This window comes from Kogia breviceps, chromosome 10 (assembly GCF_026419965.1).
Source record: "Kogia breviceps isolate mKogBre1 chromosome 10, mKogBre1 haplotype 1, whole genome shotgun sequence".
NCBI lineage: Eukaryota > Metazoa > Chordata > Mammalia > Artiodactyla > Physeteridae > Kogia > Kogia breviceps.
The window spans coordinates 104,713,035-104,730,572 of record NC_081319.1 but is presented as its reverse complement, the minus strand read 5'-3'; positions in this window follow the sequence as shown (position 1 = coordinate 104,730,572).

Below are 17,538 nucleotides of genomic sequence, written 5' to 3'. Positions count from 1 at the left end.
ATTTTCCTCTAGTGGCAAGAATCTCGAGGCAGGCAGTCGTGGGCACTGGCCAACTGCTAAGGGAATTATCCAGAACCCTGTTGCCTTCTGTCTTCTACCTCTGCCTTCCTCACCAAGTAGCTTTTGTCTTCAAAATGGCAGAACCACTGCTGCATCACAGACAGACGTCTCTATTCATAGACATCTCACTGCACTGCAGGCAGGAGGAAGAGCAAAGAATACGATGGTGAGGAAGACATGATTCTAAGTGTCAAGCAGCTTTTCTTTTCCAGCAAATTTCCTTAATTATTCCCCATTTTTTATCTCCCTTCTCATATGAACTCAAAGCCAGAGTCTCTGAGGGTCAACGCTCCACGCTACACAGGAGGACCTTCATTGTCTTCATTTTAAAAGTCATTTTTTAAAATTAACATCTTGATTGGAGTATAACTGCTTTACAATGGTGTGTCGGTTGCTGCTTTGTAACAAAGTGAGTCAGTTATACTTATACGTATGTTCCCATATCTCTTCCCTCTTGCGTCTCCCTCCCTCCCACCCGCCCTATCCCACCTCTCTAGGTGGTCACAGAGCACCGAGCTGATCTCCCTGTGCCATGCGGCTGCTTCCCACTAGCTATCTGTTTCACGTTTGGTGGTGTATATATGTCAGTGCTACTCTCTCACCTCGTCCCAGCTTCCCCTTCCCCCCTCCCCGTGTCCTCAAGTCCGCTCTCTACGTCTGCATCTTTATTCCTGTCCTGCCTGGAGGTTCTTCAGAACCATTTAAAAGTCGTTTTAAACAACCCAGCCACTCCCTGCTATGGAAATCACTAGCTACTGGCTGTCATTGTGTCAATTTGTTGTTGTTAATGAGATAGCATTAGTTTTATCATTCCTAATGTTCTATTTACGATTCTTAATTTACCATAAAACCATATGTCAACTGTCCTATCAACAAAAACATACCAGCAATGGCAAACTATTAACATTAATAGAACATGGCCCCTTAGTAATATTTATGCGGTTGGCCTCTGCATTTCTTTAAGGTGTGAGATATGTGCTGTCTTTACTACAGGGTTGCCACCTTGCTGAGATATCTCAAGGTGGGGTTTTCCTGGCACTGGGGCTCCACAGGAATGCCAACGCATCTCCCCAATGGCGAAGCTACGACCAGGGATTCCAAGGTGATTTGTGGGCACTTTCCCTTCTAGAGAAGAGAGAAAAATAGAAACATCATTTCTGGCAGAACACCCCGAATTGTGTTATGTGTGTGTGTAAATATAAATATAAAATATAAATAGCTGTAAGCGCATATGCATAGCACGTACATGGAGGTTATGAGTGACAGCCCCCATTTCCAAATGTCCAAGAAATAGAACTTTCTTTAACTTCTTAAACAGTTTAACTCCTGTTTGGCTCATAAGCTATGAAGACATGTTAGCCTCAGCCTTCATGAGCTTCTGCCTTCACTACAATGGCCAGAGCAAGGCTGTAGGACCCTATACAGTGGCAAGGCATGGGGAGTTGCAGAAAAATCCCCTCCTTTGCCATCTGCCCACACAAGTTGCCATTGAGATCGTCCACCATCCTCGGGGACGCTCTCTACCTTTCTGAGTCATGGTGGGGACACCACCATGACTGAAAATCTTCTCAAGGTCACCCAGCTCCCTACATGTCCCTCCCAGCCTCTTTCTCTGGGGTCTTGCCACCTCCCTGGTCAATTTTCCTATTCACTTCTCTCCTAAGCCCTGGTAAATCTTCTTCTTGAGGGGGAATGGGGAAATTCTGTGTTCTCCATGGTTTCTGGCAGGACTTTTTGTCTGTGCCCCAAATCTGTTCACCTGCTCTGGGCTTAGACTTTTAGAAACTAAAGCAAAAAAGATTCATAAGTGATTTCTGCTCTTGATGCTGACACCACCCTCCCCTCAGATGACTAACCAAGTTTCAATGAGCCTAGTTATCTGATTGAAAGTGGTAGAAATGGAAAGGAGAAATGCAGCGAGGGAAAGGCCAGAGGTCAACATATCCAAAGATATGTTTCTGCCGTATGTTCTGTATACATGTGTGTGTATATATGTACACATATATATGCATATATACATATATGTGTGTGTCCAAAATATCCTAGCCAGTGCTAGTATTTACTGCAACAGAAAATTTTGTAAATTATAAACTATGTTTTTGCTAATACCTTCAATTCAATGTTTTTTGACTCTCACTTTGTCTTTGGAAATGAAGAACATAAACTATTCTAAAGAATTATAGATTGCTTCTCCCCCACCAAAAAAGTCTTAACTGAATTAAGGTTTAGGTTTTTAAGGATACACACAAAAAACAAACAGGGAATTAGAACCATTCAACATGTACAGAAGCTGTAATTCAAACAACATATGGTAATGTTGAGCGGGGAGACTCATAATAATTAACATTTGTAAATTGCTTTCCATTTTACTTGCGTGTATAATTTAATTTGATGCTCGCAATAGCCCTGAAAAGTACGTTTTGATTATTACCTCTGTTTTACAGATGGGGGGAAAATAGGACACTGAGATGAAGAAATTTCTCCAAATTCACCCCATTAGTCAGTGGGAACTAGAGCAGGGGTGGTTCACGTGAAAAGTCTGTCCACGTTACAGACTCCAAAAAAGGTGAAAGATAAAGAAGACAGACGCGTGCATTACATGCAGATGTGTTTCCCATAAGTGAATGTGTTGCGTGAACCTCTATGTTGGTAAGTTGAATTGTGTGATACAGTGGCTCTAAATCCAACTTAATCAGGATCTCTGGGCGTGAATCCCAGGGACTGGTGTTTTTGAAAGTTCCCTAGGTGGTTTTCTAATCAGCAGCCAGGGTGGAGAATCACTAGGTTTTGTTTTTGTTGTTGTTTCGTAAGCAAACGAGGGTTACATTGAGTGCGAGAGGGACCGAGAGGCGACCCTATCAGAGCCAAGAGGAGGTGGAGACTGAAGAGGTGAGACATGTAGAGCGGGGGTGGGGAGGCTGGGAACTAACTTGATAAAATATGCTTTAAATAACTGTGCAAGGTCGCAAAGCATCACTAGTGTAGGATGTAACGAAAGATCAGTAACGTTACTTTCTGTTAATATTTTCAGATAACACCTGGATTTACAATAAACTTACTCAAAAAATTTTAAACCCTTTCAATGGTTTCGCAGCCCTTTGGAATCTCTGTTCCCTGAAAAGTATAAAAGTTGCAGAGCGGTTGTCAGTTTTTGAGGTGACTAGAATAAGAAGCTACTTACTTGCCACAGAAACTTATAAAGTAGAGCCAAATGAAAGAGGTTCTGAAAGTTTCTTAAACAAAGTACAAAATGGACCTTTGCTCATCGCCAGTGCCACAGGGGTCACTGAATTGACCTCCCCGAGCATGTGCACAGAACTGCACTCACGGAGATGCCACTTCCCCATATTTGTACCATACACGGTGCTATTGGACTTCTACATTTTGGCCAACTTGATGAAGTGAGAGCACAAGAAGAAATGAAGAGAAGGAAGTATGTACAAGAATAAAAGATAAACTTTTGACTTATAGGATGATAGATAAAGAAGCTACAGATGTAATAATTGATTGAGGGCCACCTAGCAGTTAACATATATTAACTGCATCTACCGGTTTCAATAAATCAAAATATCAGACCTAATACTGAGCCACAGAGCAAGCTGCAGAAGGATACGTACAGCGCGATGCCATGTTTGAAAAGTTTTAAAACACAGAAAACACTGTATATTTATGAAGCAATGCATACGAAATAAAAATACAAAATCATGCATGGGAAAAATACCTACCAGCTTCCAGTGGTTTCCTAGGGTAGAGAGCAGGGGGAAAGTCTGAGATTGGACTTGAGCTGTTTTTGAAACGTCTTATTCCCTAGCACCATTACAAAAGGCATGCATATGAAGCAGATATAGAAACATGAATAAACAGATCTTTTTTTAAAGTACGGCAACATGGTGATAATCCACATGATAAAGGAAGAGGAGAGAATAGGTCAAGAGTGGGTGGCCTGGCCCTTTCTGTCCTTTCCATAAAGTGGCCGATGGGTTCTTGTGCCGAGAGAAGGGGGTGAGGGGAAGCTGGAAGTGCCAGGGAAGTGAAAACAAGAACAGCTGTGGAAGGAGGTTCGCAGGGAGTTGGCTGGGAATGAAATGAAAGACTACGTGTTCTGAAAGCTCACCTTGGCACCGGAACCGTGCTAGGCATTCAGGCAGTGTCCAGCTCTCCACTTTCTTCAGCAGGGCTCAGCAATTTGGGATTCAAAGGGAAGAAGAATGAAGGTGGTGGCAGCCTCCACAGAAATGGGTTAAGGAGGGGATGTGAGGAATCTACTGTTCAGATTCACGTGGCGATAGTGGAACAAGGGTGGGTGTGTCGGGAGGAAACAGTCAACAAACCAAACGCACCGGCCTGGTCAGCCTTTTCCAAAGTGTGTTTTGTAGAAAACTAGACCTTTAAAACACGCTTAAAAAAAAAAAAACGGTCCTTTGTCAAATTATTTTGGAAAACCTTGGAGCTTCATAAGGGACATGAACATACTGAAAGGGCTACGAAGTCCAGAATAAAGTTGTTTTGCTGCCTAGCACTTTCTAAGCTTATTTGACCTTGAGATACTTTCTCATGTGCCTCATAGCAACAGCTGGTGCAGTATTTCTATCAGTCAGGATAAGGTAGGCTGTGCTAAATCAACCTCAAAACCCAGAAGTTGGGCTTCCCTGGTGGCGCAGTGGTTGGGAGTCCGCCTGCCGATGCAGGGGACACGGGTTTGTGCCCCGGTCCGGGAGGATCCCACGTGCCGTGAAGTGCCTGGGCCTGTGAGCCGTGGCCGCTGAGCCTGCGCGTCCGGAGCCTGTGCTTCGCGACAGGAGAGGCCGCAACAGTGAGAGGCCCGCATATCACACACACACACACAAAAAAAAAACAGAAGTTGAGCACAGCCAGCGTGGGTCCAGATAGCCACTCAGGAACCCAAGCCAATGGAGCTGCCAGGGCTTTGTGACCATCTCAGCGTGTAGCTCCAGGAGCGGCCAGGGCAGGGGAAGCAACCACGTGGCGAGTTAGTGATCACTCTGACTGAGATGATACATGTCACTTCTGCCAACAGCTCATAGGCCATAACTAGTCACATGGCCTCACCTAACCATTAGCAGACCGTGGGACGCAGTTGGAAAAACATTCGAGGTCCCAGAAGTCCAGGGAGGGTGTTAACAAAGTATTCTCTGCTGTGAAGAAGAAAAGACTCTGCCCCTTCCTGTAACTGAGGAGGAGGAGAAGAAAGAGAAGGAGAGGGGGGAGGAGGAGGGGGAGGATGGGGAGGGGAGGAGGAGGGGGGAGAGGCTGCCGCGAGGCAGCATCATTTACTGAGCTCTTGCTCTATTTGGGGCATTCTGCTCAGTGCTTGCTGGATGCGCACGATGTCGTATATTCTCACAAGAGCCCTCAGCAAGATACATTATTACCCCCATTCTGCAAGTCAGAAAATCGAGGCTTAGAAAGGTTAGCTGATTCGTCCAAGGCCGCACAGCCAGTGAGTAAAGGAGGCTGGGTTCAGACCAGCGTCTCCGGGACGGCACAGCCTGTACTGACACCACTGGGCTCGCCAACCCCACACCTCAACCCTGTGCTCGCTGCAGCGAGGCTTCTCATCTCATCCTCGGGACAAGCTTGCCGGACGGACGTCGTGCCCTCGTTTATAGTGCATGGCGACAGAGGGCGCCGGCCCAGTTCTCTTTGACTCTCAGAGTCCGTGTGGGTAAACTCGCTCACTCAGACTTCTCTGTCTACCGTTTCGGTCACAGTGTGTGGATTCTCTGGACTTCCCCCAGCTAGATTACGGTTATACACAATATTCTGGACCAGACCTGGGGATGTGCCTTCGTTTCGCTGGGGCCAGAATGACGCTTGCAGCTTTATCTAGATCTTCTTACAAGGTGATGACCTCTGGACTCAACTGGAAAAGCTCCTTTGTATCAGAAAACTTGAAGTCCTTGTACCTCGAAGCCCCTCCCCCAACTTATAGATCTTTGCGCACATCCTTCTTCTTCTTCCTCCGAGAGCATCACGAAGCTTTCCTACTTTTCCCTCATGAGTCTGGCATGCACTCCCCAAGAAATCTTTGTGTCAACGGCAAACTGGAAGATTTAAACATATGCAATGGAAACTCAAAGTCAAAGGTGACTGTCTCTGAGGAAGAAAGTCTCGGGAGTAATAGGCTCCCAGCTGTGAGGTTCCTCTGGGTCCGAATTAAAAGTCCGTGAAGCCGCCCCTGAGAGTTCAGGGAATCTCCTGAAGACCCATCTGGCTGAGGTCACGAGTGCGGGAGAGCCCAGATGCTTGCTTTTCAAGGAACTTAAAAGAGTGACAGCGAGCCTGTGGCCCGGGGCACCGGCAGCAGCTAGAGGTGGCGTGGAGGTGAGTCCTGCATCTCTAAGGCGCCACGTGAGCAGCAAATAAGAAATGTATGTTGGGCGATCAGCCCACAGGCAAACGGTCCCAGCAGCGTGGATGCGAGGCTTAGACAGAAAACCCGTGTATCAGCGGTTTAACGATACAGTGTTGTGTGTGCTTGTTTGTTTCGTCTCCCACATAAAAGCAGTCTAAAGGTCCGCCTCCGTGTGGTTCCACGATGTCACCAGTGACCCCGCCAACTTGCAGTTTTCTGCGCCCTGCTCGCGGCATCCGTCTGCGGTGGAGAACGGCCGCTGCTGCAGAGGCTGCAAGGGGAAGCGCGGAGGGCGGACCCCACAACTCCTGCTGAAATCTCCTTAAACGTCCCCGCCACAGGGGGACTGGGAAATGCAGCTTCTCAGCCAGGTCCATTGTCGCCTTCCAAAAATACGGGGGAGTAAAGGGGAGATGGGAGTTCGGTGGTACATTACGACTCCGGCCCCTCTAGGAATCCAGTAAACTGCACACGCTCACAGGCAACTCCGGGAGACGCTCCATCTAGACTGAGTGAGAGCTCATTCCACTGTGATATTTGTACTCCGGGAGGCGGGCCGGGTCTCCCCCTCACCGCACGTCACCATCCGAGCAGACGTCACCACCGCCCCAAACAGCGCTGCCCAGCTGGCAGAGGTCCCTAGACACGGCGGTGAGCTCCATGCTGCAAGATCTTCACCACCACGTGCCGCCCCGGTCTGCCCTTTGCACCGTGCACAGCCAGCGAGCTTAATCCCAGACCCCAGCAGGTGGTTCTCTTCAAGCTCGACAGCATTATGCTCACTGACACCCCGGGGGCAGGGGGGGGACTCTGAGAATGAGCCCCTCCTCTCTGCTGTACCCTTCACGGGGGGCACCCTGGCCACTGAACAAACAGCGACTAAGGGCCACTACGTAGCCAGCACTGTGCTTGGTGTGGAGTCTGCAGAGATGAAGAGCGCCTCTCTTCTTGAGAATTCAGAGACTAGTGGGACAAGCCGGTACACGGATAAATCACAGTCTGACACGGGACGGCTGCAGCAGAGGTGTGAAGGGAGCCCAGGGGCAGCGCCGAAGTCCCTGACTACACCGCTTGTCTCAATGCATCCAGGCGGCTATGACAGAGCACCGCAGACTGGGCAGCTTATGACCACAGAAATGTATTTCTCACAGCTCTGGAGGCTGGAAGTCCAAGGTCAAGGAGCCAGCAGTGCTGGTATCTGCTGAGAGCCTGCTTTCTCAGTCATGGAGAGCTGTCTTCTCCCAGTGTCCTCACGTGGCAGAAGGCTCATTTATGAGGGCACTAATCCCATCATGAGGGCCCCACCCTCATGACCCAGTCACCCCCAAAAGCCCCACCTCCCGATACCATCACCTTGAGGATTAGGATTTCAACACATGAAACTGGGGGAAAACAGCGTTCAGAGCACGGCACTGGTGGGTCCCAAGGTTTAGAACAGTTCCGAGCACCTTGGCAGCTTATAAAAATGCAGGTTCCTGCATCAGGGGCTCTAATGTTATGGATTCTGAATCCAGATCTACCAAACCAGTATCTCCAGATTTGTCCTAGGAATCTACTGTCTTTCTCCCACAAAAATCCCAGATAATGCTGACACAGCAGTGGATCCCACTTGGAGAAATTCTGCTCTAAGGGGTGGGGTGGGGTGAACATGCTGGAAAAAGCAGGCTCCAAGGCAAAGACTGGAGAACGAATAGGGAGGGTACCCCAGGTGGAGGGGGCAGCTGAGACACAAAAGCCCGTCAGGGTCTGATTTGTCTAAGAAAAACAGGACCCAGGGGCTAGAGCACGAGCCTGGGGGCCTCAGGAGGTGCCAAATCTACGAAGGTTGAGGCTGGACTATATTTGCAGCACTTCATACAACAAGGGTTAAACAATTCTCTTGTAAGATGAGGCTACAAGCTGGGGACCCAGGGACCCCTGGGTTTCCCAATGAAGGGCTGACGAAAAGAACCACAGGGCCCTTGAAATGGTCTCGACTGACCACAGATCTGTCCCAGCCCCTGTGCCCTGCCTTTGGACCCCTGCTGCCCCTGCCCCACCTGGGCCTGCCCCAGGCCCTTAACTCATTTCAGAGTTCACATGGTACTGTGTGCCTTGGGCTTAGCTACCCTTCAGTTTCTATTTTGGTTTCTAATGCTTGATATTTAATATCTAACAATTTTCTCAGGCTTGTCCTGGATGGTGGAGGTGAGGTCCGTCCTCTCCACGGAGCCAAGAGGAGGAGGGAGCTCCCCAGCCCGGGTCGGTCACTGTCCATCGTTCTACTCTAGATCATTGCCGGGCCAAGGGTAGGCCAGCATTCCTGCACCTGGGCGCACGCTTCCTGGATGACTTGAGGACTTTCCAGGTGACTCTCATAAGGGCATCGATGCCTGTAGGCACTCTTTGCTAATCCTGATTGGCTTGAATTGAGCCTATGTTCAGAATACACCTTTTCTCACTCTACGGAAGAAAGCCATATCCCTCATCCACCCCAAACCTTGTTTTGGTTCTTTGCTGCAGGAGGGCACATGAAACAACAAGATAAGTTCAAGTTAATGATAAATCAAGGCCCTTAAGCTCATAAGACTTTCTGTCCTTCCCTGTCTGGTACATATTTCTGCAAGAAGAAGGGCATGCTGGCCCACAGGGGCTCATAATTCAGAGGATCCAAAGCAGCACAAGCTTGTGATGTTTATCCATTAAAATGTAATTTTTGAAGGACTATCAGTTTTTCCAAAATATAATAAATCAACACAAAAACTTCACCTGATATCTCTCAGATAGGGCATGCTGTGTTCAATAAAGTAATGAAAATTTGTTTTATCCAATAATATGAAATATTTGCTCAGATTATAATCAATCCTGATCTTTTCACCACACAAAATATTTAATACTTCCTATCTCCTATTAATAAGAAATAAACATTTAAACATAGGATGAAAAATTTTAGATGCCAACTTAAAAACAGGTGGATGAATACATAGATTTTCAAAATTCTTTTTTTTTTAACATCTTTATTGGAGTATAATTACTTTACAATGGTCCCCTCCCCCTTGTGTCTCCCTTCCACGCTCCCTATCCCACCCCTCTAGGTGGTCATAAAGCACCGAGCTGATCTCCCTGTGCTATGTGGCTGCTTCCCACTAGCTGTCTATTTTACATTTGGTAGCATATATATGTCCATGCCGCTCTCTCACTTCGTCCCAGCTTACCCTTCCCCCTCCCCGTGTCCTCAAGTCCATTCTCTACATCTGCATCTTTATTCCTGTCCTGCCCCTAAGTTCTTCAGAACCATTTTTTTTTTAGATTCCATATATATGTGTTAGCATACGGTATTTGTTTTTCTCCTTCTGACTTACTTCACTCTGTATGACAGACTCTAGGTCCATCCACCTCACTACAAATAACTCAATTTCATTTCTTTTTATGGCTGAGTAATATTCCATTGTATATATGGGTCACATCTTCTTTATCCATTCATCTGTCGATGGACACTTAGGTTGCTTCCACGTCCTGTTCTGGCTATCATAAATAGAGCTGCAGTGAACATTGTGGTACATGACTCTTTTTGAATTACGGTTTTCTCAGGGTATATGTCCAGTAGTAGGATTGCTGGGTCATATGGTAGTTCTATTTTTACCTTTTAAAAGAACCTCCATACTGTTCTCCATAGTGGCTGTATCAATTTACATTTCTACCAACAGTGCAAGAGGGTTCCCTTTTCTCCACACCCTCTCCAGCATTTATTTATTTATTTATTTTTGGCTGTGTTGGGTCTTCGTTTCTGTGCGTGGGCTTTCTCTAGTTGCGGCGAGCAGGGGCCACTCTTCATAGTGGTGCGTGGGCCTCTCACTGTCATGGCCTCTCTTGTTGCAGAGCACAAGCTCCAGATGCACAGGCTCAGCGGCCATGGCTCACGGGCCTAGTTGCTCCACGGCATGTGGGATCCTCCCAGACCGGGGCTCGAACCCGTGTCCCCTGCATTAGGCAGGCAGATTCTCAACCGGTTCGCCACCAGGGAAGCCCCCAGCATTTACTGTTTGTAGATTTTTTTGATGATGGCCATTCTGATTGGTGTGAGGTGATACCTCATTGTAGTTTTGATTTGCATTTCTCTAATGATTAGTGATGTTGAGCATCCTTTCATGTGTTTGTAGGCGATCTGTAGATCTTCTTTGGAGAAATGTCTGTTTAGGTCTTCTGCCCATTTTTGGATTGGGTTGTTTGTTTTTTTGATATTGAGCTGCATGAGCTGCTTGTAAATTTTGGAGATTAATCCTCTGTCAGTTGCTTAATTTGCAAATATTTTCTCCCATTCTGAGGGTTGTCTTTTCGTCTTGTTTATGGTTTCCTTTGCTGTGCAAAAGCTTTTAAGTTTCACTAAGTCCCATTTGTTTCTTTTTGTTTTTATTTCCATTTCTCTAGGAGGTGGGTCAAAAACGATCTTGCTGTGATTTATGTCATAGGGTGTTCTGCCTATGTTTTCCTCTAAGAGTTTTACAGTGTCTGGCCTTACATTTAGGTCTCTAATCAATTTTGAGTTTATTTTTGTGTACGGTGTTAGGGAGTGTTCTAATTCCATTCTTTTACATGTAGCTGTCCAGTTTTCCCAGCACCACTTATTGAAGAGGCTGTCTTTTCTTTCTCAAGATTGCTTTGGCTATTTGGGGTCTTTTGTGTTTCCATACAAATTGTGAAATTTTTTGTTCTAGGTCTGTGAAAAATGGCATTGGTAGTTTGATAGGGATTGCATTGAATCTGTAGATTGCTTTGGGTAGTAGAGTCATTTTCACAATGTTGATTCTTCCAATCCAAGAACATGGTATATCTCTCCATCTCTTTGCATCATCCTTAATTTCTTTCATCAGTGTCTTATAGTTTTCTGCATACAGGTCTTTTGTCTCCTTAGGTAGGTTTATTCCTAGATATTTTATTCTTTTTGTTGCAATGGTAAATGAGAGTGTTTCCTTAATTTCTCTCTCAGATTTTTCATCATTAGTGCATAGGAATGCAAGAGATGTCTGTGCATTAATTTTGTATCCTGCTACTTTACCAAATTCACTGATTAGCTCTAGTAGTTTTCTGGTAGCATCTTTAGGATTCTCTATGTATAGTATCATGTCACCTGCAAACAGTGACAGCTTTACTTCTTTTTTGATTTGGATTTCTTTTATTTCTTTTTCTTCTCTAATTGCTGAGGCTAAAACTTCCAAAACTATGTTGAATAATAGTGGTGAGAGTGGACAACCTTGTCTTGTTCCTGATCTTAGAGGAAACAGTTTCAGTTTTTCACCATTGAGAATGATGTTGGCTGTGGGTTTGTCATCAAAATTCTTTTACAAGGCTCACAAGCCAATGTTTGAAGACACTGGAGTAGGACACTTGCCATCAAGGATCACAGTTATTTTTATTATATTTCAACATGTATTAAGTTCCTCCCCTGGGCCAGGGACAGTGGGCTTTCTTTGAAATAGGTGGGTCTCTCTGTGCTGGGTCTCCCACTGGTGAGTCACCTGGTCTCAAAGCTCTGCTGTCCCCCCCACACTGAGGAAAGTGTGCATGAAACTCCTGGACCAGACACTGTGACTCGCCCCGGAGGGGAGAGTGTGGGAGGCTGGCTGGTACCCAGGCACAGACGGTGGGGCCTTGTGTTCTCTGTGTCCAAGTGCATGAGGACATGGCAACTCCAGGTGGGCTGTGCTCCAGAGCTGTGTCTCCAGGTGGGGTGTGGGTCCACTGGCACGGCACTGGTGGTCCAGAGAACCAAGCCACAACAGGACACACAAGAAGTCTACAAGTAACGGATATACATACATACTGGGAGTGGCGCTCAAAAGTGTCCCCCACAGGGGTCATGATCCAGTGGGAGATCAGTGTGAGGCCACTGCAGAGGAAGCCGGGCTGAGCCAACCTGGAGTGATGGATGGGCTGTGGCTGTGGATCCTTGGAGAGAAGCAGGGAAGGTGCCCAGCCGCAATCATTTAGGCAGACATCTATCAAACAGCCGGTCTGACTCAGCTCCGCTCAGCACTCCGAGGAGTTGGGGAAGGTGGGTACACATGTGATATGGGATCCAGGGGCAAACACGGGGACAGTCCAGGTCTCATGCCAGGCAAGGCCGTGTCCGTGGTGCCGGGAGCGCCCCGGGAGCTTGGGAGTGGGAGAACTCACATCGGTCGGACGGCTTAGGGGCCAGGGTGGCCCTGCACGGGGGTAAAGAGATAGGCGGGGCCGGGAGAGGTGAGTAGGATGTGGGAAGAGGGCGGGGCATCGCCAGTGGGGAGAATGGGTGCCTAGGAGTGGACAGAGCCGACCGCGGGGGTTGAACAGCAGGGAATGGCCGCGGAGTGTTAAATGCCAGGGCTGGCCCGGCTGCTAAGATGTCATTCCTTCAGCTGGCAAACACTCACAGAGCACCCGTTCACCAGGTACTGCAGGAACCCAGCGAGGAAGACAGCTCAGCCTTGACCCTCACAGACACTGAACCGGAAGTGGGATTGTGAGCGGGGCTGGGCGGACGATGGGCAGGCGGTCAGGGAGCTCACGAGAGGCGGTCTGACCTGGGCCGGCGCCTATGAAGCGTCGTGGGCATCAGGGCAGACTGGTGGGCTTGAGGGGGCGCTGGAAAGTCTGGGGGTCAGACGGGGGGGCATCTCCAGAGCCCAGGAGAAGCCACTGCTCTTTGTTCCCAGTGCCTTGGGGACCACGAAGCCATCATCTGTTCTTCTCCAGGGAAGTGGCTTATTGCTGGTTAGGCCCAGGAAGATCCACGTAAGGCAGCGTGCAGGACGGGTTTGAACAGAGAGGCAGTGGCCACCGGGAACCAGTTAGGGAGACGCTGGGATAACTTAGGAGGGACGGTGCACATCCTGCATCGTTGGGCTCCAGGCCCACAGGGAGGACAGATGCACCCATGCCCTTGATTTAAGAAAGGGTTCTCGCCACAGCTCCGTGGACAGTCTCTAGTCACCATGGACGTCCTTCCAGGGGAGAGCTTTAGACCGCAGGGGAGAGGGGGAGGATATGAATATATAAATCTTGACAGAAAACAAACAGGAGAAAGAGTTATCTTTTTGAAAGTATAATTACATTTCCCCACATTCATTTCAATCTATTATCAGCTTCTTTCTCTTTCTGTTCTGTTCTTTCCTCTTTTAAAAACATCTTAATGTTCTTGTGTGAGTATGATTATTATATTCAAAGTGCTTGCAACAAGCCCACCTTAACTGAAACCACAGCTCTTACGATCTCACCCCAGTAGGATCTGCACCCCAACAGGGCAGAGAGGAAATGCAGAAATGGGGTGGGGCCTTCAACTGCCCAGCAATGGACAATAATAACCAGACCGAGGGATCACATCTCAGGCCCTGGGAAAGCGCGAGAGTGTTTAGATGCCCGTTTCCAGGGAGCACCTGGGACGTGTGCGCAAGGAAGGCATCTCCGCAAACCCGGTCCAGCTCGGGCAGGGCCCAGGGCACAGGGTCTGGCGGCCGCTGAGCTCCTTCCCCCTGGTTGGAGCCCGGGGCCAGGAGGACTGAACTTGCAGGTCTGATTCGTGGCAGGCTCAGCTAGCTTGGCCCCGAGGAGAACTATTCTCTCCACCAGCTGTGCCCCAGCCTGGCCAGCATCAGACGAGCACAAGCTGGGTGGCAGGAGCTGTGTCCTCCCTGGGGAAACCAGCTGGGCACTCAGCCTCTTAGCGGGCACGTCAGGGTCATTATATCTGCAAACGCCTCCCCTGTAATGTCTTCAGTCCCCTTCCTGGGAGCCACGCCATGAACATAAAATGCAGTCCCATGTAGACTTGAGGAAAGCAGGATCCGTTGGGTGAATCAAAGGCTTGGACATGGAAAGAGCCAAGATTTGCTTCCCATCTTTATGGAAGATAATCTGTTCTCGACATAAAATAGTACTTAAGGTCAAGGGAGAGCTGATGTGAATCATTTTAACCAGAGGCTCAAGGAAGCGGAATGGGGTACGACCCCAGCCCTCTCCCCAGGGAACACAAGCAACAGTTTCTACAAGTGAGGGTCTTGAGTACCAGATGTTAAAAGGCAGAGCGTATCAGAAATCTCTGAAACATCCACGGCTGTTCCTCTGACCATGAGCTTACGTTTGACAAGAGACTTGAGCTCGTCACTGTACCTTTTCTCTTTTCCTTTTAGATGTTTAAAATGCGTGTCTGAGCTCATTTTCAGTGGCTCCTGTCTACCTACAGGAAAGAGAAGACGTCAAATCCTTGCCAAGCCAGATGGTCTGGCTTAATCTTCATTTTGGCTAAAAATGAGATGCAGCCTGTTCTAGATTGTCACGCACACCAGGTGTATCCTTTCACGTAAGCCATGGTCACTCTTTCTTTAAAGAGCCTCTGCATTGCTGCAGTAAAAGCTATGCCTCCAAATGCTTTCAGGCTAGTTTTAATTGTTTTACTCTAAGAAGGTATCAGCCATCATAAAGATGTGTTATTTTAACTTGTTTTACTGACACCTGTAATTCTTTCAATGACATTTCCTATTCTGTCTCCAAAGTTGATGCCAAGCCTTGATCTACTTCATAAAGATACATCTTTCTGGACTCAAACCTGAGGGTGTGGGGCAGAGTAGGAAGTGCAGAAAAGAAAAAGTGTGAAAGCATGAAATTAAAAGAAAAAATAGTCCATGGAAATCATGAGCGTGCCATCTTTGTTATTACGCAAATCCTTTGTTATTACGCAAATCCTTTCCAGATTATTATTTAGGAGCTCATTTTGGAAATCAAAACATCTCTATCAAAACATAAACAAAGGGCTTCCCTGGTGGCGCAGTGGTTAAGAACCCGCCTGCCAATGCAGGGGACACGGGTTCGATCCCTGGTCCGGGAAGATCCCACATGCCACGGAGCAACCAAGCCCGTGCGCCACAACTACTGAGCCTGTGCTCTAGAACCCGCAAGCCATAACTACTGAGCCTCCGAGCTACAACTACTGAAGCCTGCGCGCCTAGATCCTGTGTTCCACAACAAGAGAAACCACCGCAATGAGAAGCCTGCACACTGCAACAAAGAGTAGCCCCCGCTCGCCACAACTAGAGAAAGCCCGCACACAGCAACGAAGACCCAAGACAGTCAAAAATAAATGAATTAAATAAATAAAATAAAAACATAAACAAAAATATTTAAAGGCAATATATCTAAATATTAATATTCTTAATGCATTCAAAAATATTTGGTTGAGCTGATAGTCAACAATTTTTTGACCTACAAAAATTTTGATTAAGACACAAGAGGGAGGGGATATATGTATATGTATAGCTGATTCACTTTGTTATAAAGCAGAAACTAACACACCATTGTAAAGCAATTATACTCCAATAAAGATGTTTAAAACAATGTTAATTACACATGATTCAATTTAGTACTAAGACCTTACTGGATAAAGGGGTCCAGATTATTAGTAGAAAATACAAATGGCTTAAAACGTGAAAAATGTGTGACTTTACTAATAATTAAATAAATGCAAATACAAAGCACAAACAATCCATTTTCAGCTGTCATGATGGGGATGTTTAGAGAGTCCGCCTGCCCGGTGCTGTGTTTCTCCGGGAAACAAGAACAGTGCTGGAGGGAAAACAAGAGAGCACAGCCTTTTTGGAAAGCAAACTGGCAATAATGTAACAAAAAAAACCTTTTTAATGTTCAAATCTTAGTTCTAGTAATTCCAGTTCTGTGAATTTATCCAGGGGAAGAAAATGTTCTGTCCAAAGATGTACATTGCAGTATCTATAACAGTAAAAATTTGGAAGCAAACCCATGTCTAAGAATAAAGAAATTAGGCAGTAATTAGAAGCATGGAAAGCAGAGTCAAACAAACTTGTCTACGAATCCCTCTTTGGCTGTTTAAAAATTGTGTAATTTAGGGCTTCCCTGGTGGTGCAGTGGTTGAGAGTCCACCTGCCGATGCATGGGACACGGGTTCATGCCCCGGTCCGGGAAGATCCCACATGCCGCGGAGCGGCTGGGCCCGTGAGCCGTGGCCGCTGAGCCTGCACGTCCGGAGCCTGTGCTCTGCAATGGGAGAGGCCACAGCAGTGAGAGGCCCGCATACCACACACACAAAAAAATTGTGTAATTTAGACAAATTGCTAAAACTCTGCACCTGAGTTTTCTTATCAATTTATGTGATGAGAATAAACTTCTACCTCATTGGGCTGTTATTGCAATTACATTGAAAAATGTATATAAATTGCTTGGAACAGTGGAATGCAGAAAATATCAGCTTCTCTGTATTATTATTATTACTTGGTAATCTTCAGTTTTGTTCAGCTATTGAAAGAATGTTCAAGCATAATTTGTAATAACAGAGGAAATATCATATTATGTTATATGAAAGATCAAAGCGTACAGTTAGATAGAGATCATTGTCCAGACTCTGTAAAACACGCATAGAAAAAGAAGATAAGAATGCATGAAATGTAAGCCAAAATTTAACAGGGGTTGTCGGGGTCTCGGAATTAGGAGCGATTTTCCTAACGCGCTTTCAACTTCTGTGTCATTTCCAACTTAGTTATAATGAAAATGCGTTATTTTTAATCAATGAGAAGGTTAAATTGTATTTCCTCACACACAACACCTCTGGTGTTGGACTCCAGACAGAGCAGGTAACCGTTTTTGTCCCTGTGGCTCCCAGGCAGGCTGGAAGGGCAGCTGGGACACAGGGACAGAGGCCAGAGTGACACCTGGGACACGGGTCGTCAGGGTCCTGGACCTGCAACCCTGGCCAGTGCGGGGAGCGTCAGGGAGATCCAGGCTTCACGGTGGAGCCCGTCACCCCCTCTCAGGATGCTGCCCCACTCGTGGTTCCCTGGTCCTCTGAGGTACCTTGGTTCCCTCTCCTGCTGCTGGTGGGATGGAATAATTCGGCTTAAATATTCTGTCAGCTCTTATCCCTTCTTATGGGTTGAACTGAGTCCCCGTCCAAATTCACAGGTTGAATTCCTAACCCCCGGTACTTCAGGATGTGACTTTATTTGGAAGTAGGGTCATTATAGATGTAATTAGGTGAGATGAGGTCATTAGGGTGGGCCCTAATCCCATACAACTGGGATCCTTGTAAGAGTGGAAATTCGTTTTCGTTTTTGTTTGTT